Here is a 24940-nt window from a genome sequence, read left to right as displayed (position 1 = left end):
ACCAAGAGGGACCCCCAGCCAGCTGTGGCTGAGACAACTCATAGAGTAAGAGGAATTTCCTCCCTCAACCACTGTGAGACAGAAAGAGATGGGCTCCATCAGACCAAGGCTATACGTAGAGCTCCTCTTTGATGTGCTTAGTGAATTCCTGTCCAACATCACAGCTATGCTGTTTGGCATGACCCTCTTCCTCCTGCCAACTCCCAGGAACATTCCTTCTCCTTTAATCCCAAACCTTGCAAAGCCTTCTCATTCTCCTTCATGATTCCTACTTTCTCCAGCTGTCATTAACCTGGTATCCAATCTGCATTTAATTACATTTCAACTAAATACACCCATGCCTAATGCATACCTATTTCCTCTCATCCTTCCATTGTGAAGAGATTTTGAGGTCAGTAATGATTTATGGTATGTATGTGTTTGTTATATATATATATAACAATTTATATATATATATAATAATTTATATATATAAATATATAACAATTTAACAATATATATTATCCTTACAGAAATAGAGACTAGAGTAGCAAGAACTAAACTGCAGCAGTGGGTATTGAGAAAGTGAAGATGCGTGGAGAGAAAAGAGATTTTTAGACAGCTACTGTGTTGATGTAGAGGCTTTGAAGTGATGGATGGGTAGAGAGAAGTTTTATATTATTTTGCTATGTGATATACTCTTTAAACCCCATGCCACTCCTTCAAGAGTGCCTTCAGAAGTCATCCACATAACTCTTCTAGGTCTCCTAGAATTGTCTTTGGGTATTTATTCAGTCGTATAGAGAGCAGAATCAGACCTCAAAGGGATTCTTCCATATATGGGTTAAAATTAGATATAAGCCAGGATAGCTGGGTCAGAGGTCAAAATAATTCAGAGCAAAAGCCTGGAAAAGAATGATTAAAGAGGCTTGGCACCATCAGATGGCCATGCCATATGCAGGTTAAGGATGCTGACTACTGAATGGGGGTTCTGGAGCTACAGCTTGCTATAAATCCCGCAAACTGCTAGCACCAATCCTAGATTAATTTTAATAATCCAGCGTCTGGATCAGAGCTTTACCAGGACTGACCCTAAATCATAATCAGAAGTGTGAGGCCAAAATTTTCATCTTTTTATCAAATATCTCACTTGGTGGCCTTTTTCAAACTCAGCAAATGCAGAACTGAACCCAGCATCTTCACCCTTCCAAACCCCCTGTAGTTACCCAGGCAACCAGGAAAGCAACAAGGATTCTTTCTCTCCCTCATTTTCTACAACCAGTTGGATGATCCTGTCAGTTGTTTCTACTTCCTAAATCTCACTCTATTTTGTTCTTTCCTCTTGAGTGTTATCTCCTCTGCTTCAGATTCCCATTACTAGCTTCCCACCCAATTTCTCAGCTCTAACCTCCTTCATCTTCATTTTATCATCTATACTGTCAGCAGAATGATCTTTCTGAAACAATCTGATGGCCCTTGTTTGTCCACAGGATACGATATAAACCTGTCGGCAGGCTTCATAACTGACTTTATTGATAGTGTACAGACATCCCCTCTGGCCTCATGTGTGACCTCATACTCTATGTTTTTTTCACATCTCCAAGCTGTGACTTTTACCCAGAATATCCTGTGTTCACCTTGCCTGCCTGCAAAATTTGGCTCAAATATTAGTTTCTCTGAATCCTTCCTTGATTCTTCTCAACTAAAGTCATTTTCTTTCTTCATAATGCCACAGCATCTTGACTGTGAGGTCTGTGTCATATTTTTCCACCATGTCCTACCACCTAAATAGTACTAACCACAGAAGAGTGTCACCATTCATTGCGTGATTCGACCTGATGCTCTATGTGAGATACCAAGAACTTGTTTCTACATGCTAACCAGTAAGTTATTAAGATACTTAAAAACTAAACAAAGAGCAAGCTAGGAATAGAAAGATGCTTTCTTGTTCTGACTAAAAGCAAAAAGCATACACTGTACTTAATGGTAAAATACTGGATGCTTCCCTCTGAGTTCAAGCATAAGGATGTACACTATTCACCATTTCTCTTAAACATTTTAGTGGAGGACTGGTCAGGGAAATAGGGAAAGAAAAAGAAATAATAGTATACATAAAATATATTAATCTGTATGTTAGAGGTTAGTATCCTTACAGACAAATACATAAATATATATATATATATATATATATATATATATATATATATGTACAATGAAGTTATCTTCACATATTAACTTCATTATTCCTTTGAACTGGGCTTGTACCTATAGTTTAAGGTCCAGCCAGTCACTTTACTCTCTTTATTCAAGACTGCTCATCATAGCCTCCAGTATAGAATATGGTAGAATGCCAGATACAGCGCAGCTGGGTTGAATCCTGACGGAAAAAGCTTAATCAACCTGTGACTGGTAAAAAATCTGCTTTTTTTCCTTCATGCAATTTCTTTCAAAGACAAATGAATTTTTCCATTTTTTCAATTGAGATATAATGTATGTACCATAAAGCTTACCTTTTAAAGTGTAGAGTACAATCGATTTAAATACATCCACAAGGCTGTGAAACCAACATCACTATCTCATCCCAGAACATTTCATCACCTCAAAAAGAAACACTGCACCATGGGCAGTCACCTCACCTTCCACTCACTCATCCAGCCCCTGAATTTGCCTATTGTAAACATCTCAAATAAATGAAATCATACAATTTGTGGCCTTTTGCCAAAGACAACTGATTTTAAACAAAAACCAGTAACACTGTCAAGTAGAGTTCATAACAGATACAGAAGTGAAAGGAGTGACAATAAGAGCATAAAGATCTAGGGCAGGGGCTGGGGCAGGCAGAATGCAGCCCACAGCCTCTGAGACATGGGAATATGTTACATTACATGGGAAGCTGAATGAAGGCCGATAATTGAAACAGGAAGATTATCTTGGGCTATTTGAATGGACTCAGTTCTAATCATATAAACTCTTGAAACAGGAAGAGTGAAGCAGAAGAGTGGGTCAGAGAGATGTGAAGGGAAAAGGACCGCTACTCACCACTGGTTGCTGGCTTTGAAGATAGAGGAAGATGGTTGCAAGCCAGGGAACGTCATAGCCTCTGGAAACAGAGCAGTCCTCAGTTTACAGCCAGTAAGAAATGAGAATCTTGATCCTACAGCCTCAAGAAGCTGAATGTGCCAACAACCTGAATGAATGGGAAACGGAGCCTTCAGAGAGGACTTGAGGCCTGCCAATGCTTTGGTTTTTGCTCCATGAGGTCCATGTCAGCATTGTGGCTTACAGAACTAGAAGATAACACATTTGCAGTGTGTTAGCCTCTAAATCAGAGAAGGCAATGGCACCCCACTCCAGTACTCTTGCCTGGAAAATTCCATGGATGGAGGAGCCTGGTAGGCTGCAGTCCATGGGGTCGCTAAGAGTCGGACACGACTGAGCAACTTCACTTTCACTTTTCACTTTCACACATTGGAGAAGGAAATGGCAACTCACTCCAGTGTTCTTACCTGGAGAATCCCAGGGACGGGGGAGTCTGGTGGGCTGCCGTCTATGGGTTCACATGGAGTCGGAGACGACTGAAGTGACTTAGCAGCAGCAGCCTCTAAATATGTGGTGATTTCTTTAATGCAGCAATAGAAAACTCATATCAAGTGTTGATGAGAAGATGCAGCAACCAGAAGTCTCAGAGATTCCGGTGGGAGTGTAACATGGTACAACCACTTTAGAAAACAGTGTGACAATTTCTTATACAGTTAAACATAAACTTACCATGGTAACTCAACAAAGCTACTCTTAGTCATTTACCCAGAAAAGAAGCTATATGTTCGCAGAAAGATCTTTACATGAATATTCACAGAAGTTTTATTCATAATAACCCCAAATTGAACACAACTTAAATATCAATCAACAGATGAGTGGGTGAATTTATACATTGTGGTATACTCATGCAATGGAATATTATTTAACAATAAAAAGGAAGAACTATTGACATACAAAAAAACATGGATGAATCTCAAAAACATTTATCTGAGCAAAAGAAGACAGACAAGAGTGCACACTGGGTTTGATTTTCCCCCACTTGTATGAAGCTATAGAATAAGCGAAACTAAGCTGTAGTGATAAAATTTTATTATTTACTGTATGTAAATTATATTTCTGAACTCCCATATTCATTTCTCTGAAGTAACAGGGTAAACCAAGTCAGAGGTTCCTGGCTGCACAGCAGAATCACTTGGGAAGCTTTGAAAAAGTACTGATATTCAGAAAAAAGTACTAATAATTGGTTTACATGCCCAAAAATTGTCATTGGTTTGGGGCTTAAGCACTGTCGTTTTCTTCAGAAACTTTTAAACTATTTCCAATATGCACTGTGATAATCATAGCTTTAATGAAAGTTATTGAGGGAAAAGTCTGCAGTTTTGTCTCCATGGAAATTGGCCTCTGGTCTCTAGGAACAGCATCATTGATAATTGGACTATGGCTTGGAAATTTTGAAAATGTTGGAAGAGTTGCCTAGAAAGATATAATAGGTGGTACAGAGTTTGCCATAGTATTAGATGGAAGTCTTTTTCTATTAAGAATAAATATTAAGTAGCCAGTCTCAGTTTTCTTCACCATTATCCCAAATGCAGTAATGTTCCCTTTGAGGGCGTCCCAGGTGGCTCAGTGGGTAAAGGATCTCCCTGCAAGGCAGGTGACACAGGAGACACGGGTCTGATCCCTATGTTAAGAAGATCCCCTGGAGGAGGGCTGGCAACCCACTCCAGTATTCTTGCCTGGAGAACCCCATGGACAGAGGAGCCTGGCAGGCCACAGTCTGCGGGGTCACAAAGAGTCAGACATGACTGAAATGACTGTGCATGCATGCAAATAGATGTAAAAGATACATTGTCTGACTTATAGAAACCGCCTTCTGAGAAAAAATAATCAGAATATACTTGAATATTTTAAAATTTTGAATTCATTTTGAATTTGTACTAGTTCAAATTTCCATTTTTATGTAACAGCCCTAACTGGCTAAAAAGCTGGCTATTTCTTTCTTAATGGCCTATTCAAGAGGCAAGAGGCAATTTGCTTCAGCTTCTAGACTCTTAAAATGATTGAAACATCTACAGAAGAACCTTCTCTGCCAGTTCTCAGTGAATCACCAGGAAGACTCATGAGTTTAATATTTTGAAACTAGTCAACAATTCAATCCAAGTTGGTAATTTAAAGGATTATTTTTCTTTGTGGATTATCCAGATGCCATCTCCTTTATTTCTTTGGTTGGTTGATCGCCATTTGTCTGCTTCTCCACTGGAAGAGAGGCTTGGATACTTGAGGGAAACCAGATCATAGTTAAATAAACCTGTTCATTTGTGGGAAGAAGTAAAAACTGTTTCTTAAACAGTGGTTTTAGAATTATTCCAAAACCACTGATGACAAGCTCTCCACATCTTGACACTTTTGACGTGAGTGGTGTGTGTGTGTGTGTTGAGGTGGGGGTGGGGGGGGGAGAGAGATGGTTACGATAAACAGGTTTAGCAGTTCAAACCTGAAACATAGGACTAATTCTATTTTTAAAAGCTGGTGTTTGCTGAAGTAGTCTTTTTATTATTATTTAACCTGCTACCTCTTAGTCATGGAGTAGCTATGAGCACAAGTCAATGTCATTCTTTTAAAAATTATCCCAGTGGGGGCAATAGGGGCCTTAGGAAAGAAATCCCACACTTGTACAATAACATATGGCCTAACAAATTCACAATTGAGTGACTTTTCTTGCAGCTGTGGTTCAAATTATAGGATTTCAGATGCTTGATGGTGACTTTAATTTACTGTGAGGAAGTGTACGCTGAGCATCTGGAAGGACATGATTTTACTTTAATCATTTTGATTTAGGTGACAGTAATTACAAGTATCATCATGGTCTATGGAAAAAACATTGATTTTACTGTTAGTTGCCAGGGCTTGTTTCCAGCTTCTACCTGGGGTCTCTTTTTTTCTTGGACCAAGTCGGATTAAATCAGCCTTCTGAAAGTTTCTTTGCTATTTAAATGCCTGGCATGAGCAAGGGTTCATAACAATGGAACAAATTTGTGACTCTGTTTAGCCATACTGATAACAGGTTAAAAGATTAAGAGCAGTGGTATTTAATGGAACTTTAAAAAGCAGTGTTCATCTGACTTAGCAAGTTTATGGCTAAATAGATGTAGCAACTTGAAAGATCTTGGGGTAACAAACTGTTTCTGACTCTGCCAGTAGTTTTGTGAAAAGCCCCACTAGGGGTCCTGCCAAGAAGGCCTTAAGTATGGAATGAGGCAAATGCCTTGCTCTCAGCTCTTCAACCTATTTTCTGTAAGGCATAAAATAGTAAGGTTAGAATAATCATTTAACTCTAAATCCAAAGAAGAGATTTAAACTCAAGGTCAAAATATCTCAGCCAACCAGAGGTTTTTCAAACTAGAGGGAAGATCTAGGAGGCATGACTACACATACTTCAATATGGAGACATAATTAAGCATGCATGGCATGTGATAGATACTAAGTAAGTATTTATTAAGTGGATAACACGAGAATCCCAACCCATCAAAACTTCCTTAGAAACTTTGTCTAACAGTTCTAGCATTTAAACCTATCTTAAAAATATGAGCAAGTCAATGGTTTAAAAATATAGGTAGAGTCCCCCAAAGACACTTCTCTACTGAAAAGATCCAACTCTGTTACTGGTTCTGCCAGTATCATACCTGTGGGTTCTCTGAGTCTCATATTTTTTAATCTGTAGAATGAAGACCATAACATAGTTTTTTTCCGCATCCCCAGATTGTGGTAAAGATCAGAGGATCAAATAGCAATGCTTCATAAACTGAAGGATGATGGAAAATGCAGTGTTTTCTCTATTATTCTATTTCTGTTTTCCCATAAAAGATTCTTTACCAGTTGAGCTGCCAGGGAATCCCCGGTGGCTCAAGCGGTCAAGAACTCGCCGGCTATGCAGGAGACACGGGTTTGATCCCTGGGTTGGGAAGATCCCCTGGAGAAGGAAATGGCAACCCACTCCAGTATTCTTGCCTGGAGAATCCCATGGAGAGGGAAGCCTGGGGACTACTGGCTATGGGGTTGCAAAGAGTCAGACATGACTGAGCAACTAACTTTCACTCGCACTTTTCATAAAATGTGCCCCCTTTGTCTCTGCTCCCCTCCCACATGCCTACTGATGAAGGTACTTGAGATCCACACATTGCATTTCTTCTGGACTTTACAAGTGACAGTTCTTTCAGCCATGGGATTGTTTAGGAAGTCTGTACTTGATTATTTCAGGAATGATTAGGCCCAGTCCTGTTCAGTTGGATTTGTTCTCTCTTGGGTTATCTGCTTTGAAGCAATTTGTCTTTTTATTTGCAAGGTGAGATAGCAGAAACTAAAGGACACCAACATTGTATTTCCTTAGAATTAGGGACATGAGAGACTTCAGCCTAGACCCTGCTGTTATCTAAGCAAACAAAGAAAAGTTTAGTGGTTCTGAGACTACAACTGCAAACAGCAAAACTGGGCAATCCTTGGGTCCCTGTCTAATGCTTTTCATTATTCTAATGTAATTAATTTGACTAATAAAAATGTTTTGAACTTAGAAAGGTTAAAGGCCTTAGTTAAAATGGGGATGATCAATTTCCCCACCCTTCCAATCCTCCTTTTTGCCTTGGCATTTGACAAGCAGCATGCATATGTGCGCGCACAGTCGCTTCAATTGTGTTGAAGTCTTTGTGACCCCATGGACTGTAGCCCGCCAGGCTCATGGAATTCTCCAGGCAAGAATACTGGAGTGGGTTGCCATGCCCTCCTGCAGGGGATCTTCCTGACCCAGGGATCAAGCCAGTGTCTCTGTCTCCTGCTTTGGCAGCCAGGTTCTTTACCACTAACACCACCTGGGAAGCCCTTGAGAAGCAGGGTTAGCTGAGAATTCCCAGAGCCTACAGTGAAGACATTTAGTGCTATGGACTCCTTGCAAATTCTTGGTTCTGTCCTTCAGATTCATTCTTGTAGAATCCATAAAAGACAGATTTTTATGAAGAAAAACTCTTGTATTTTAGATGCTTTTAATATCTTGATTATTTAAAAAATTAACAATTTTAATATACTCAAATTAGAGTATATTCTGGATTGATAAATTATGGAATACTTAAGGGGATTTCTGTCATAGGAATTTGAACTTCATAGTCCTCAGATAAAGAATTCATGGTGGCAGTCTCTCGATATAAATTCCCTATTCAGTTAGATTCCCAATCACAATAATTCCATTCACCTTGCCAATGTGTGGTTTAGAAAAGGAACATGACTTAATCTTAACCAATGATCTATGAGGAGAGGTCTGTTAAGAGAATCGAGGGTTTCCAGGAAAGACTTCTTTGCTCCTAAAAAAAATCATGAGGAAACTGTACGCCCTTTATGTCCTGTGGACAGAGTTATGTCCAGATGCCACACTCAGAGCGGCTGCAACCATCTTGACATTCACCCTGGGGATGAACCCAACCGGAAGCAGTGCAGAGCTAGGGGAGATATCAGAGCAGAGAAAAGGCTCTGAGAAACTGCGTTCCTGGGAAATAATAAGTTATTTAAACCTCCTTCAATAGGTTTTCCTATGAAGCTGTCGTTGAAATCGTCTTAACTGAAAATTTGGGTGACAGAAGCCCTAACTTTATCATTGATAATCCCTGCTTACATGCTCATCTCTCTGAAATTGTTTCAAAACATGTAGTTTGTTGATACATGGCCAACCTCTACAAATTTGCCTGGAAGGAAATATGGATCTCAGAGCAAAGAAATAATAACGTTTATAAAAGTTCTTCTTGAAGAATCTACTCTGCTTACTTCAGATGGGTTAAAAGGATAAAATTAACCAGATGAAAGTGGAGGGAAATCAATCAAGTCTACTGAGTGCCCAGCCCCCTACCAGGAATTTAGGTAGGTAAATTATTTGTATTATTTTCATGAGGAAGACTGTTTGTACTCAATTATCTATTTCTAAAGGAAGTATTTTTAATTCCCAGCCTGATAACTCTTACTTAATAACTCTTACTGTTAATACTTACTGCAGGGAATGTGCTTGATGAATTTGTGTTGACTTTTCTTTGCTAGCCAACGTGAAGGCAGCCAGACAATGCCAAAATCAGCACTAAAACTATTTCTCATGAGTAACAGCAATAATATTCTTTTCCTTTATAGAACCTTTAATCCAAGAATCTTGAGCCTATATAAACATTTGTTCAACAATATACTCAGAATCTCAGTATTTGGTTGTTGGGAAAATTCAACTAGATTGAAGAATATGGAAATAAAAATAGAACTCAGAATCTTGACTCATAATGGTCTTTGAATACTATTGTTCCCACCTAACCATTCAAGAAAAATAAAAAATTACAGAGGTTTCAGCAGGATAAATAACTAAGCTTTTCCAACCCCAACTGATGATTCATCATTTCTCTTGCCTTTTAAGATTATATTTAATTTTTTCATTTTTATTACATTTTATTTGAGACAGTGGGAGCTCTGAATGCCAAAGGATGGGGAAATTGAGTTGATTATGACTATCTCAATATCTTGGATCTACAAAAAAAAAATTGGCATTATTTGAGGAATAAGTTTTCTTTGTATATTTACAGAGCCTCCTGTTGGACTAAAGTACTATCAAAACAACCTTTCTCTTGGTTCTCAGTTCTCTGTCTAAATTGAAAGTGGGAAGAAAGTCATGGAATCAAATTTTGGAGGACTAAACATGATGACACATAAAGTTTCTAATATTCTGAGGTTCAGCAGATTATAAAGAGAACTTTGACTTCCACTATTTAGGATTTAGGATAAGTCAGCAGAAAGTAAGTAGGAGTTTAAGAAAATTTATAGTGAAACTAAGATTTCATGACTTTATATTTCATAGACAACAAATTCTCATCGAACACAAATAAAAATAGTCTGATCATAAATTAATCATTTCCAAATAAAAGTAGACCCACCAGGATCTCAAACTGACAATGTTTTGATTAACTCGTTGTTGGTTGACTAATGATTATTCTATTTTGAGCCACAAAGGGTTTGAACTGAAGTACTTTCTTAGAAAGTAATAGTATTGCATTTAAAAAGCAATTTTATTTAACTCATTCTGTTTGTGTATCTCTCCATTTAGGTCTGTGTTGGCCAGGGGCCTGATTCTGTCCTGCACACAACTAGTCAGTTCTCAGAGAGCAGCTTGACAGTGAAGACCCTACTAAGATATTCCCACATGTCCCTGAAGCCGAGTTTACAGGGGGAGAAAAAAATGCAGATTTTCCTTTAGTTTACATTTTATGCCTTCCACCAAGTTTTCTTCTCAATCATCCTTGCCAGGGACCTACACTACAGCTGTGATGTCATAAGCTGCATAAATAGACACATTAAAGCGGAAGCTTAACATGGAAACCCAAGTACCACAGGAAACAGATCTACATTTAATATATGTTACCACTTACATTTCAGTGGAATGTCAAATTGTGTGTATTATTGGGTGTACATGTTTGTCCTTTTTTTTTTAAGATTAGGCAAGATCTGTTCATCTGTCCATCTCTTACCTTTAAACTTGCTCTGAAATAACAACTGATGGGTAATTTCTAATTTTCAAAGAACTTTATTATTACTTAGTACATTAATGACTCATCTCACAACTGCCATATGAGAAAATTTGGTTAAGCGTTATTATCCTCATCATTGTCAATTTCACTAAGTCGCTCAACTGAATTGGTATTAGAATCTATAATTAGAATCTATCCCTGGTTTTTCATCCACCAATCTTCCCTCTACACCAGAGCTGTTTTCTTACATGTTCTTTTCTTACAAAGGTGTTTTCTTTCTTATTCCTAAAATATGCGTGCATTAGCCTTTCTAACCCAACACATTTCTATTAAAATATTATTACTATCTTCATATTTATTTTCCTGTACTGTTTCAATAAGAACTGAATCATAAGCTAAATCCCCATTTCTCAGTATAACTTCTCTTTAGTAATGCTATAAATTATTCAACATATTTATCCTGTATCCCACCTTCATTGTGGAGTGTTTCTTCCCCACACTTAAGTATTTTATATTTATTACTTTTTGGCCCAGAATATGGTTAATTCATCATAAATATATCATGTTCCTTTGAAAAGATTGTGAATTATACAGTTGTTCAATATGGTATTCCAAAATTTTTAATTACCAAATGATGGTTGATAGTGTCAATCAGCCTATATCTTTGCTGTGTTCTTGTGTTATTGGTTCTCAAACTGTGGTACAGGTGGGCCATCAAGGACTCTCTAAATATCCATTTAATAACTACAACTAATCTTCAAAGTACTAATACTTACCAAACTTTAATGTGGGATCAAAAATGAATACATACCACCACCTGAGAGAATTATGAAAATACTGCTCCTTTTATGTTTCATGTATGCATAAGGCTAGATTTCATTCATACATAATAAATTAAATGATACACTGTGACAGATAGAATGGAAGAGCATATGTAAGAACACAGCTGTCCTTTATTAAATTATATTCATAATAAACAGATTATTTTTTAAATGTAACAAAAAATCAAGATATAAGCAACTGCACTGGACCAAGTCTACATGATAACATTATAAAATTTTTCTGAAATTCCTATAAGCTATCCCATTTAAGGGGGGTTGTGAATAATAAGAAATATTCACACTCTACTCAGCTGTTTGAAATGGTTGAGCTAACTTTACTACTGTTCCATGCAACAAATCCAAACACCAACAAACCAGGTTCTCTATAAGTCTCTTCATTATTATGCTCTCTACTACAACAAAGTACTCTATCTGGCATCAAAATTTTATTACTACTCTGTTAACACGGCTCTTGAAAGAAACAAATGCTTCTTTGTGCATGAGTTTTCCATATGGGATGCGACATATGCCATTAGAAGACTAACATATTGATGCAAGTAAAAAAAAAAATTAATTCCAGAACCTAGTTACAGATAAAAGATGACATTTCCTTATTTTCGAAATGCAACTTGTATAAAATGTCACACTGGGCTTTATTTGTGGAGGGAAAGCATACCGCAACTTCATAACCAACAATTTTTCTAACTTGACATTTTGTTCATTGCAAAAATGCTGAACAGAATTCTGGGCAACTTCTTTCCACTGCTTCTGGCTAGTCCAGTCAGTACATCTTAATGTTACCATTGAAAATGAATGAACCACCCAAGGTTTTAGCAACTTGATTCCAAAAATCTCTGTAATGTTTTGGTAAAAATGCAAAGAGCCAAAGTTTGAAATTTCCTGGATTAGAAAGAATACCCTTTCCCAGGAGGACTTGAAGTACTTCCTTTTTCTGATTGAGTTGTTATTCTACAAACCCTCCTTGAAAATCTTGGTACCCCTGCCAGAAATTGGAGAATAAAAGGAAGACACTGTAAAAATTGTCCTAAGTACATATTTCATTGAGTAATTATTTGCTGGAACACCTGATCCAATAGAAGAGACATTTTTACGCATAAGATGATTTCACTCTCAATCATCACATCTAAGTCAGTCTACTTCCACAGTTTAGACTGAAGCCGAAGTAAAACTTTTTTCCAAGTAACTGGATAAAATGCAAAAATTAAAGCAAGTTATAATGGTTATGCAGGGCACAATCTGAATGAATTCAATATTTGTATGTGTTTATTTTTATTGAATTGGTGGGTAACAGTTTATGAGGTTAGACTTAGCTCTGGATATTTCCATGGATGCTGACAGAAAGAGCATACTGCCCCTAAAATTCTGATATGACATTGATTCTTTGAAAATAGCACACACTTCTTCCATCACCTTGCGGCCCAGCACCCGATGTATATAGTGCAATTCACAGATAATCAATGGAGGAATAAAAAAGGAATAACTAATGTTGACTTTTTGGTAAATGAAGCCTTTCTTCTCTTGGAAGACATAACTGTTCATTTTCATACAGAGTGCTCAGGAAGAAAAATAGAAATTAATGGAAAAGATTACTTCTTTAACCCCATTTTTTAAAAAAACCTAGACTCTAACACCTCTTTGGAGTTTAAAAATCAGTCTTGAAATACCTTTGTCCCCAGCATTTTGGAATTAAAGCAGTATTATGCTGCATCCTGGTCTTCCCTGGTGGCTCAACAGTGAAGAATCTGCCTGCCAATGCAGAAGACATGGGTTCAGTCCCTGGGTGGGGAAGATTCCCTGGAGAGGGAAATGGCAACCCACTCCAATATTCTTGCCTGGAGAATCCATGGACAGAGAATCTACTGTCCATGGTGTTGCAAGAGTCTGACACAACTTAGCAACTAAACCACCACCACCACACTAGTATGAGGGCCTAGGATCTTTTTTCCTCTCTACTAATGTTAATTGTCATCTACTTAGTAAAATTCTAAATCCATAACCTTTTACTCCTAATCTGTATCATTCCTTCTATAGGAATTATCCTGAGGAAATAATGTCTATAAATTTTGGCTATAATAGTGTTATTTATAATAGCCCCACACTTAAGGCATAATGAAGAAGAGAGAAGTTGCTCAGTCATGTCCGACTCTTTGCGACCCCATGGACTGTAGCCCACTAGGTTCCTCTGTCCATGGGATTTTCCAGGCATGAATACTGGAGTGGGTTGCCATTTTCTTCTCCAGGGAATGAAACCCAGATCTCCCGCATTGTAGGCAGACGCTTGACCATCCAAGCTACCAGGGATAAGGCATAATAAATGTCCACAAATGTGATATGGAAGATAATCAAAGATTTACAGCAGTCAGATAAATGCTTAATCAAGAAACCCTCTGAAACCCAATAGGAGACCTTCGTGGTGTTTTAACTTACTGTCATCCCACCCAACCCCCTCGAGTATAATGACAATCTTAAGGGCAACAGCCTACATCTCTGGTATGGATTCCTGGTGCTGGTGAAAACAAAGAGGACTTTATTCCCAAAGAATCTATTCCTATCTACGCAAATAGATTCAGTTCTCCAATTAAAAGACATTGGCAGAAAGAGTTTTTTTTAAAAAATGATTCAACTATACAGCTATACTATAGTGTCTATAAGGGACTCACTCACTTCAGATTCAAAGACACAAACAGGTTCAAAGTAAAAGGATGGAAAAAATATATTCCATGCAAATAGTAACCAAATGAGAGCTGGAGTTGCTATATAAGTATTGGATAAAATAGATCTTAGGTCAAAATTATTATAAGAAGCAAAGAAGGACATTGTATATTGGCAAAAATGTCAACGCATCAAGAAGATATAAAAATTATAGACATGTGCATACCTGAAAACAGAGCCCCAAGATGAAGCAAAACTTGACAGACTTGAAGGGAGAAATAAGAAGTTCCATAAATAGTTGGAGACCATTATACCCTACTTTGAGTAATGGATTAAACTACTAGACAGAAGATCAATAAGAAGACAGAGGACTGGAGTGATACTGCAAACTAACTAGACCTCAGACACATACACAGGACATTCCACCCAACAACAAGAGAACACATACTATTGTCAAATGCACTTAAAACATTTTCCAGGGTAGACCATATATTAGGCCACAAAATGGGTCTCAGCAAATTTTAAACGATTGAAATTATACAAAGTACCGTCTTCAGATGACATGGGATGAAACTACAAATCAATAACAGAAGAAAAACTGTAACTCACAAATATGTGGAAATTAAACAACATATTTTTGAATAACCAATGGGTCAAAGAAGAAATTATATGAGAAATAAAATACTAATTGAATGAAAATGAATCCAAGGACTCTGAAGGATGAAATGGAATCACTAAAACTAATGTAAAAATATACATATTCACATGGGAAATGATCATATTACAGCAATTTTTAAAAAGAAAAAGGTCAAAAAAAAAAAAGGTCAGCTGAAAAAATGTAGATGGGTATAGAAGGATCCCATTAAAATACCTCATACACACATACTCACACAGCAGAAAAGTATCTGAACAGATCATGGGAAATGTCCACTATGATGATCTTTAGTTGGTCACTTTTGATATTATGTTTATCTTTCTGTTTATCTGTATTTTCTAATTTTCCCTAATGAATATGTATTGAGTGAATTTTAATTAAAATTTAACAAAAAGTAAAATTAAATGAAAAATAAATGCTAAGATGAAGAAATAATTGCACATGTGGTTTTTGGACAGAATTATTTTTTTAGTTATTATCCTTTAAAACACATATTTCCTGAAACAAGCAAATGAAGAAAAGGAAATAGAAATGACTTAAAACCAGCAAAATATTCACAGGCATAAAATTATTACATGATGCAAACTTTTGAAGAATTTTATAATCTGAATATTTAGCTACTGCCGTGATCTCTCTTTGATATGATTTACAGTTGGGTAACTCTGGCTTCAGGGAGAAAGTAAACATACCCTTGCATTAATAAGCACTATTTCAGGTGAATCATTATTTCACAGCTACCAGAATTTGAAGCAGGCATTTCAAGATGATTGATCCTCTGGGGGAAAGAAAGGAATTTCCCCTTCTTGACAATCTGGGGCTCTTTAGGACTCTCAGCAGTGCTTGCCTTGTTTCACATTGTTGGAAATCCCACTTGGCATTAGATTAGATTCAAAGATAAAAATGTTGTGGGAATAAAACATTCAAATACCTTTTCTTCCTCTGGAGCCTTATCTTTATTCTAATAAGAGAAAAACTTTTATCATCTCCAAGTCATGTGTAAATTTGTTAAGGAAAAACTCAAGTCATAAATGTAAATCAAATCATAAAATATGGACTCAACTGGCAACGGAAAAGGAAGAAGAGGCTCCTTTTGTCTCTGTTTCTGACAAAAATGAATTATCTTTATGAAAGAATTAAGCTTGAGGACTATTCTGCCCCATCACAGAACAAACAGGGAAACTGACAGTGCTTTTTTAAAAACTATTTTTCTGTAATATAAAATGTTATTCAGTGGGAAAATTTGTTAAGATTCCAAATTTTAAAAGGCACAAGGATAAATAAAGATTAATTTATGTTTGCAAAACATTCAAAATTTCTCAAAAGAAATCCAGTTCCACATGACCCCTGACATGACTTAGCCTTGCATCCTGTTTCTCACTAGCTTTGTTCTCAGAGAAAAGGACCTTGTCTTTTTCCCTTACCCACGATGCTACCTTTTCTAGTTTTAGCTAAGTGATAGACCTTCCCCATTATTGTATGTGAAGGATGCTGTCCTCTCCGGCCACAAGCAGGAACTTCTTAATGTGTGTTAACTGTATTTTATGCTTATTTTAAGACCAACAGTAAAATGAAATTGCATAAATGAAGGAGGGGAAAAATGACAATTTATAATGTCTCAGAGCTACTTAGAGAGAAATTACAGATTTCCTCCTAGATATGGGTCCCTGAAAATCAAGACCAAAATGACCTGGCTTTCTCTGTCCAGAGGATATCTGTGACTTAAACTAATGGAAAAGGATCTTCCCAACTGAAATTTTTTGCTTGTTTTTCACCACTGTCATTAGATTATATATACTTTCACAGGCAGAAACCTTTCCTCAAACATATTGCAGTGCCCTATGTGTATTAGACTCAATGGATTTTGTGAATTCGTGTTTCTAATGATTCCTTGCAGAGTTCGGAATCCAAGTAGGCACTGGGAGGAAGATCCAGCCACGAGACCAGCATAGGCTCCTCTCTAGTTACCAGTGTAATGCCAGCTGAAGAGGTCAGTAGCAAAATCAGAGAGCCCACTCTGAGATGAGGCAGGCATTTTATCCCCCTACAGACCCACAGCTCTTTAATACTCAATCCACTAGCGTTTGCTTATTTCAGTTTCTACCACTACCAAAACAAGACAGCTTTGATTGATTTCTATTATCTTTCTTAGAAATCATAAGTGATACTAATTTTTGTTCTTCATATTTTAATTTTCTTTTACATTTTTTAATTGAAGGAAAACTGCTTTACAGAATTTTGTGGTTTTCTGTCATGCATCACCAAGAATCAGCCATAGGTATACCCATGCCCCCTCCCTCCCAGACCTCCCTCCTAGCTCCCTCCCCACCCCCTACCCTTCACCCTGTCGCAGGGCCCCTGTTTGAGTTCCCTGAGTCACATAGCAAATTCCCATTGGCCATCTGTTTTACACGCGGTATAGTAAAATCTATGTTCCTCTCTCCATACATCCGCCTTCTCCCTCCTCTCCTCCCACCTTGTCCATGGGTCTGTTCTCTAGGTCTGTTTCTCCACTGCCACCCTGAAAATAAATTCATCAGTGCCATCTCTTCAGATTCCATAAATATGTGTCAGTATATGATATTTACATTTCTCTTTCTGACTTACTTCACTCTGTATAATGGACTCTAGTTTCATCCATCTCATTAGAACAGAATCAGATGCATTCCTTTTTATGGCTGAGCAGTATTCCATTGTGGAGAAGGCAATGGCACCCCACTCCAGTACTCTTGCCTGGAAAATCCCATGGACAGAGGAGCCTGGTGGGCTGCAGTCCATGGGGTCGCTAAGAGTCGGATACGACTGAGCGACTTCACTTTCACTTTTCACTTTCATGCACTGGAGAAGGAAATGGCAACCCACTCCAGTATTCTTGCCTGGAGAATCCCAGGGACAGGGGAGCCTGGTGGGCTGCCATCTATGAGGTCGCACAGAGTCAGACACGACTGAAGTGACTTAGCAGCAGCAGTATTCCATTGTATGTATGTACCACAGCTTCTTTATCCATTCATCTGACGATGGACATCTAGGTTGCTTCCATGTCCTAGCTATTAAAAATACAGCTGCAGTGAACATTGTGGGTATATGTGTCTTTTTCAGTTTTGATTTCCTTAGGGTATATGCCTAGAAGTGGGATTGCTGGGACACATGGTGGTTTTATTCCTAGGTTTTTAAGGAATCTCCATACCACCTTCCATGGTGGCTGGATCAGTTTACATTCTCACCAGCAATGCAAGAGCGTTCCCTTTTCTCTACATCCTCTCCAGCATTTATTGTTTGTAGACTTTTGATGATGGCCATTCTGACTGGTGTGAGGTGGTACCTCATTGTAGTTTTGATTTGCATTTCTGAAGCCATGAAATTAAAAGACGCTTACTCCTTGGAAGGAAAGTTATGACCAACCTAGACAGCATATTAAAAAGCAGAGACATTACTTTGCCAACAAAGATCTGTCTGGTCAAGGCTATGGTTTTTCCAGCGGTCATGTATGGATGTGAGAGTTGGACTGTGAAGAAAGCTGAGTGCCGAAAAATTGATGCTTTTGAACTGTGGTGTTGGAGAAGACTCTTGAGAGTCCCTTGGACTGCAAGGAGATCCAACCAGTCCATCCTAAAGGAGATCAGTCCTGGGTGTTCATTGGAAGGACTGATGCTGAAGCTGAAACTCCAATACTTTGGCCACCTCATGCGAAGAGTTGACTCATTGGTAAAGACCCTGTTGCTGGGAGAGATTGCGGGCAGGAGGAGAAGGGGACGACAGAGGATGAGATGGCTGGATGGCATCACCAATTCGATGGGCATGGATTTGGGTAGACTCTGGGAGTTGGTGATGGACAGGGAGGCCTGGCATGCTCCGATTCATGGGGTCACAAAGAGTCGGACACGACTGAGCGACTGAACCAAACTGAACTGAACTGAATAGTGAGTGATGTTGACCATCTTTTCATGTACTTGTTAGCCATCTGTATGTCTTCTTTGGAGAAATGTCTCTTCAGGTCCCTTTCCCACTTTTTGACTGGGTTGTTTGCTTTTTTTTTTTTTGTTTTTTTTGGTTGTTTGCTTTTTTGACATTGAGTTGTATAAGCTCTTTTTGTATATTTTGAAAATTAATTCTGTATATTTTTGTATATTTTGAAAATTAATTATTTATCAGTTGTTTCCCTTGCTATTATTTTCTCCCATTCTGAGGGTTGTCTTTTCACCTTGTTAGTAGTTTCCTTTGCTGTGCAAATGCTTTCAAGTTTAATTAGGTCCCACTTGTTTATTTTGTTTTTATTTCCATTACTCTAGGAGGTGGGTCATAGAATATCTTGCTTAGATTTATGTCATTGAGTGTTCTGCCCATGTTCTCCTCTAAGAGTTTAATAGTTTTACATCTACATTAGTGGTCTCAAATTTAGGTCTTTAATCAATTTTGAGTTTATCTTTGTGTATGGCATTAGATAGTGATCTAATTACATTCTTTTGCACATAGCTGTACAGTTTTCCCAGCACCACTTACTGAAGAGGCTGTTTTCGCCCCATTGTATATTCTTGCCTCCTTTGTCAAAAATAAGGTACCCATAGGTGCATGGGTTTATCTCTGGGTTCTCTATCTTGTTCCATTGGTCTATATTTCTGTTTTTGTGCCAGTATCATACTGTCATGATGACTGTAGCTTTGTAGTATAGTTTTTCCCAAGACTGCTTTCAGTATTTGGGGGTTTTTGTGTTTCTATATGAATTGTGATTTTTTTTTTTTGCTCTAGTTCTGTGAAAAAAGCCATTGGTATTTGATAGTTAAGTTCAGTTCAGTCACTCAGTCATGTCTGACTCTTTGTGACCCCGTGAACCTCAGCATGCCAGGCCTCCCTTTCTATCACCAACTCCTGGAGTCCACCCAAACCCATGTCCATTGTGTCGGCAATGCCATTCAACCATCTCATCCTCTGTCATCCCCTTCTCCTCCTGCCCTCAGTCTTTCCCATAGTGATAGCATTAAATCTGTAGATTGCATTTGGTAGTATAGTCATTTTCACAATATTGATTCTTCCCACCCAGGAACATGGAATATCTCTCCAATGGTTTATATTATCTTTGATTTCTTTCATCAGTGTCCTATAGTTTTCCGTATACAGGTCTTTTGTTTCATTAGGTAGGTTAATAGCTAGATATTTTATTCTTTTTGTTTCAATGGTGAATGGGATTGATTCCTTCATTTCTCTTTCTGATTTTTCATTGTTAGTACATAAGAGTGCAAGTGATTTCTGTGTATTGACCTTGTATCCCGTGACTTTGCTGAATTTGCTGATTGGCTCTAGTAATTTTTTGATACTATCTTTAGGGTTTTCTATGCATAGTATCATGTCATCTGCAAACAGTGAGAGTTTTACTTCTTTATTTCTGATCTGGATTCCTTTTATTTCTTTTTTTTTTCTCTAATTGCTATAGCTAGGACTTTCCAAAACTATGTTGAATAATAGTGGTGAGAGTGGACACTCTTGTCTTATTCCTGATCTTAGAGGGAAAGCTTTTAGTTTTTCGCCATTGAGAATAATGTTTGCTGTGGATGTTTCATATATGGCCTTTACTATATTGAGTTAGGTTCCTTCTATGCCCATTTCTTAAAGAGTTTTTATCATAAGTGGATGTTGGATTTTGTCAAAGGCTTTTTCAGCATCTATTGAGATGATCATATGGTTTTTATCTTTCAGTTTGTTGATATGGTGTATCATGTTGATTGATTTGCATATATTGAAGAATCCTTGTATCCCTGGAATAAACCCAACTTGCTCATGGTATATGAACTTCTTAATGTGTTGTTGGTTTCTGTTTGCTAGAATTTTGTTGAGGATTTTTGCATCTATGTTTATCAGTGATATTGGCCTGCAATTTTCTTTTTTCATGTTGTCTTTTCCTGGTTTTGGTATCAGGGTGATTGTGGCCTCATAGAATGAGTTTGGAAGTGTTCCTTCCTCTGCAATTTTCTGGAAGAGTTTCAGAAAAATAGGCATTAGCTCTTCTCTGAATGCTTGATAGAATTCTTCTGTGAAGCCATCTGGCCCTGGGCTTTTGTTTGGGGAGATTTTTTTTTTCATTTTACTGCAATAAAACTTGCAATAAGTTTTATTAAACAATGTCTCAGATAAATATCATGCAAATAAGTTATCTTAAACTTTTTTTTAAAATTTGGCTGCACTGGGTCTTAGTTGCAGTACTTGGGGTCTTTGTCACAGCAGGGGAGATTTTTGATCGCTGTTTCAATTTCAGTGTTTGTAATTGGGTTGTTCATGATTTCTATTTCTTCCTGGTTAAGTTTGGGAGGCTGATCTTTTCTAAGTATCTGTCCATTTCCTCCAGGTTGTCTGTTTTACTAGCATATAGTTGCTCATAATATTCTCTTATGAATCTTTGTATTTCTGTGTTGTCTGTTGTAACCTCTCCTTTTTCATGTCTAATTTTATTGATTTGATTTTTCTCCCTTATTTTCTTGATGAGTCTGACTAGTGGTTTGTCAATTTTGTTAATCTTGTCAAAGAACCATATTTTAGTTTTATTAATCTTTGTTATTGTTTTCTTCATTTCTTTTTCATTCAAATCTGCTCTGATTTTTATGATCTCCTTCCTTCTGCTGACTTTGGGGGTTTTTTGTTCTTCTTTTTCCAGCTGCTTTAGATGTAGAGTTAGGCTGTCTATTCGATGCTTTTCTTGCTTCTTGAGGTATGATTGTATTGCTATAAACCTCCCTCTTAGAACTGCTTTTGCTGAGTCCCATAGGTTTTGGGTCATCGTGTTTTCATTGTCATTTGCTTCTAGGAATCTTTTGATTTTTTTTTTTATTTCTTCAGTAACCTCTTTGTTATTTAGTAATGTATTGCTTAATCTCCATGAGTTTGTGTTTTTTGCTGTTTTTATCCTTGTAGTTGATATCTAGTCTCATAGCGTTGTAGTCAGAGAAGATGCTTGATACGATTTCAATTTTCTTAAATTTACTGAGGCTTGACTTGTGACCCAAGATGTGGTTTATCCTGGAGACTGTTCCATGTGCACTTGAGAAGAAAGTGTATTCTTCTGCGTTTGGATGGAAAGTCCTGAAGATATCAATTAGGTCCACTTGGTCTAATGTTTCATTTAAGGTCTGTGTTTCCTTATTGAGTCTCTGTTTTGATGACCTGTCCACTGGTGACAGTGGGGTGTTAAAGTCCCCTACTATTATTGTGTTGCTGTCCATTTCCCCTCTTAAGCCTGTTAGTGTTTGCCTTATGTGTTGAGGTGCTCCTATGTTGTGAGCATAGACACAATTGTTATGTCTTCTTCTTGGATTGATCCATTGATCATGTAGTCTCCTTCTTCATCTCTTATGATATTCTTTATTTTAAAGTCTATTTTGTCTGAAATAAGGATCACCACTCCAGCTTTCTACTGGTTTCCATTCGCATGGAATATCTTTCTCCTTCCTTTTGCTTTCAGTCTGTATGTGTCTCTAGGTCTGAAGTGGGCCTCCTATAGGCAGCATATATATGGGTCTTGTTTTTGTATCCATTCAGTTAGTCTCTATCTTTTGGGTGGTGCCTTTAATCCACTTACATTTAAGGTAATTATTGACACACGTGTTCCTCTCGGCATTTTCTTGATTGTTTCAGGTTTGTTTTTGTAGGTCTTCCCTTTCTCTTGTGTTTACTGGCTATGTAAGTCCCTTTAGTGTTTGTTGCAAGGCCGGTTTGGTGATGCTAAATTCTCTTTAATTTCTGCTTGTCCACAAAGTTTTTGATTTCTCCATTAATTTTGAATGAGATCTTTGCTGGGTATAGTAATCTTGGTTGTATGTTTTTCTGTTTCAGTACTTTAAATATATCCTGCCATTCCCTTCTGGCCTGTAGAATTTCTGCTGAAAGATCCACTGTTAATCATATGGGCTTTCTCTTGTATGTTACGTGTTGCTTTTCCCTTGCTGCTTTTAATATTCTTTCTTTGTGCTTAATCTCTGTTAGCTTGATTAATATGTGTCTCAATGTGTTTCTCCTTGGGTTTAACCTGTAGGGGACTCTCTGTGCTTCTTGGACTTGATTGACTATTTCCTTTCCCATGTTGGGGAAGTTTTCAACTATAATTTCTTCAAAAATTTTCTCAGTGCCTTTTTTTTCTTCTTCTTTCTTTGGGACCCCTATAACTTGAATATTGGTGCATTTAATATTGTCCCAAAGTTCTCTAAGGATTTCCTCAATTCCCTTCATTCCTTTCCCTTTATTGTGCTCTTCAGCAGTTATTTCCACCATTCTATCCTCCAGCTTACTTATCCATTCCTCTACCTCAGTTATTTTGCTATTGGTTCCTCCTAGTGTGTTTTTAATTGCAGTAATTGTGTTATTCATCTCTGTTTGCTTATTCTTTAATTCTTCTATGTGGTTGTATTTCTTTATTTCTTCTTGGTGATTGCATTAACTATTAAATGTTTCTTTCATTTTCTCCATTCTGTTTGCAAGTCTTCAGAGCATCTTTACTACGTTATTCTGAATTCTCTTTCAGGGAGATTACATATGTCCTCTTTGTTTATTTGGTCTTGTGAGTTGCTACCTTGCCTTTCATTTGTGTTGTATTTCTCTGTCTTTTCATCATCCTTTTTTTTTAACCTGCTCCACTTGAGCTCTCCTTTTCCCAGGCTTTAAGGTTGTGTTACTTCTTCCTTTTGATTTTTGCCCTTGGAGGGAAATGTTGGTTGGATGGTTTGTGCTGATTTCTTGTTGGGGGTGATTTGTGCCTGTGTTCTAGTGGGAGGAGACCAAGTAGATAATTAGAGAAATACTGGAACATATACACACACATGTCCACACATACAGTTATAACCAAAGTGTTCTAAAGAAAAGAGTAGAGGAGATTGACTTGGTGAGCAAAGGAAACCAGAGGTGATCTCAACCAGCTGAAAGCAGAGTTACGTAATGCTTAATCTGGAAATCTGAGCATGAGCAGAGGGCCCAACTGGAATATAGCATAAAGAGCTCATGTGGTTTTTAATCTCTCAATTTGTTAATGTGGTGTATTACATTGATTGATTTGCAGATATTAAAGAATCCTTGCATTCCTGGGATAAAGCCCACTTAGTCATGATGTATGCTTTTTTTAATATGTTGTTGGATTCTGTTTGCTAGAATTTTGTTAAGGATTTTTGCATCTATGTTCATCAGTGATATTGGCCTGTAGTTTTCTTTTTTGTGGCACCTTTGGCTGATTCATGTCAATGTATGACAAAAACCACTACAATATTGTAAAGTAATTAGCCTCCAACTAATAAAAATAAATGGAAAAAAAAAGAGCTCAACAATGTAACTTACATGGTGAAAGAAGGAAGAGTAAAGGGGGAAAGGGAGAACAAAAAAAGAGAGGAAAAAGAAAGAGGAGAAGGGAGGAAAAAGAGAAAAGGAGAAGAGGATTTAAAAAAATTAAAAAGAGGGAGAGAGAAAAGAAAAAATAGAAAAGCAAAGATGAATAGCTATGTGTGGGAAAGACTTATATATATTCAGGAATAGCTACAGCTGGTAAAGAACAGTAGGAAAAGCAGTTGAATATATCCCCCCCAAAAAAATCAAAAAAATCTTCAAGAAAAAAGGGGGAAAAAAAGGGAGAAAGAGAAAAAACACAAAATGAATTTTTTTTTTAAACAAGAAACACAAAGAGGAAAACTCCACAAAAGGCTAATGAGGTAGAATAATGTAGGGGGAATAAACTGTGTGATTTATAAGGAAAAAAAATCTTAAAATGAATTTTTTTTTTAACAAGGAAAACTCCACAGCACTGGAAAAAGCTAATGTATTGGTGGAAATGTGTTGGGGAATAAGCAGTGTGATTTAAAAGGAGAAAGAATATTAAAATGACCTTTTTTAAAAAATAAATATATATAACATGGAAAACAAAGAGGAGAACTCCACAGCACTGCTAAATGCTAGTGTGAAGTGGAGATATGTTGGGGAGGAACAAACAGTGTGATTTATAAAAGAAAAAAAAAAAAAAGAAAAATGCAAAAGGAAAAATATTTTTTAAAGGGTTTTCAAAGCCGTAGTTCTCGGTTGCGGAGTGTGACGCTGTGGATGAGCGCTTGGGTAGTGTCCTGCGATGTTTTCCTGGTTGGGAGAGCTTGTGCCTGTGCTCTGGTTGATGGAATTGGATCTCCTCGCTCTGAAAGGCAGTGTAGTGTCCAGTAGTAGGTTCTGGAGTGTCTATGGGTTCAGCATGCCTTTGGGCAGTGGTTCCAGCTTTCGCGGTAGGTGCA

Source organism: Odocoileus virginianus, chromosome 1 (genome assembly GCF_023699985.2).
Source record: "Odocoileus virginianus isolate 20LAN1187 ecotype Illinois chromosome 1, Ovbor_1.2, whole genome shotgun sequence".
NCBI classification, from domain to species: Eukaryota; Metazoa; Chordata; class Mammalia; order Artiodactyla; family Cervidae; genus Odocoileus; species Odocoileus virginianus.
Note: the sequence above shows the minus strand (reverse complement) of the source record.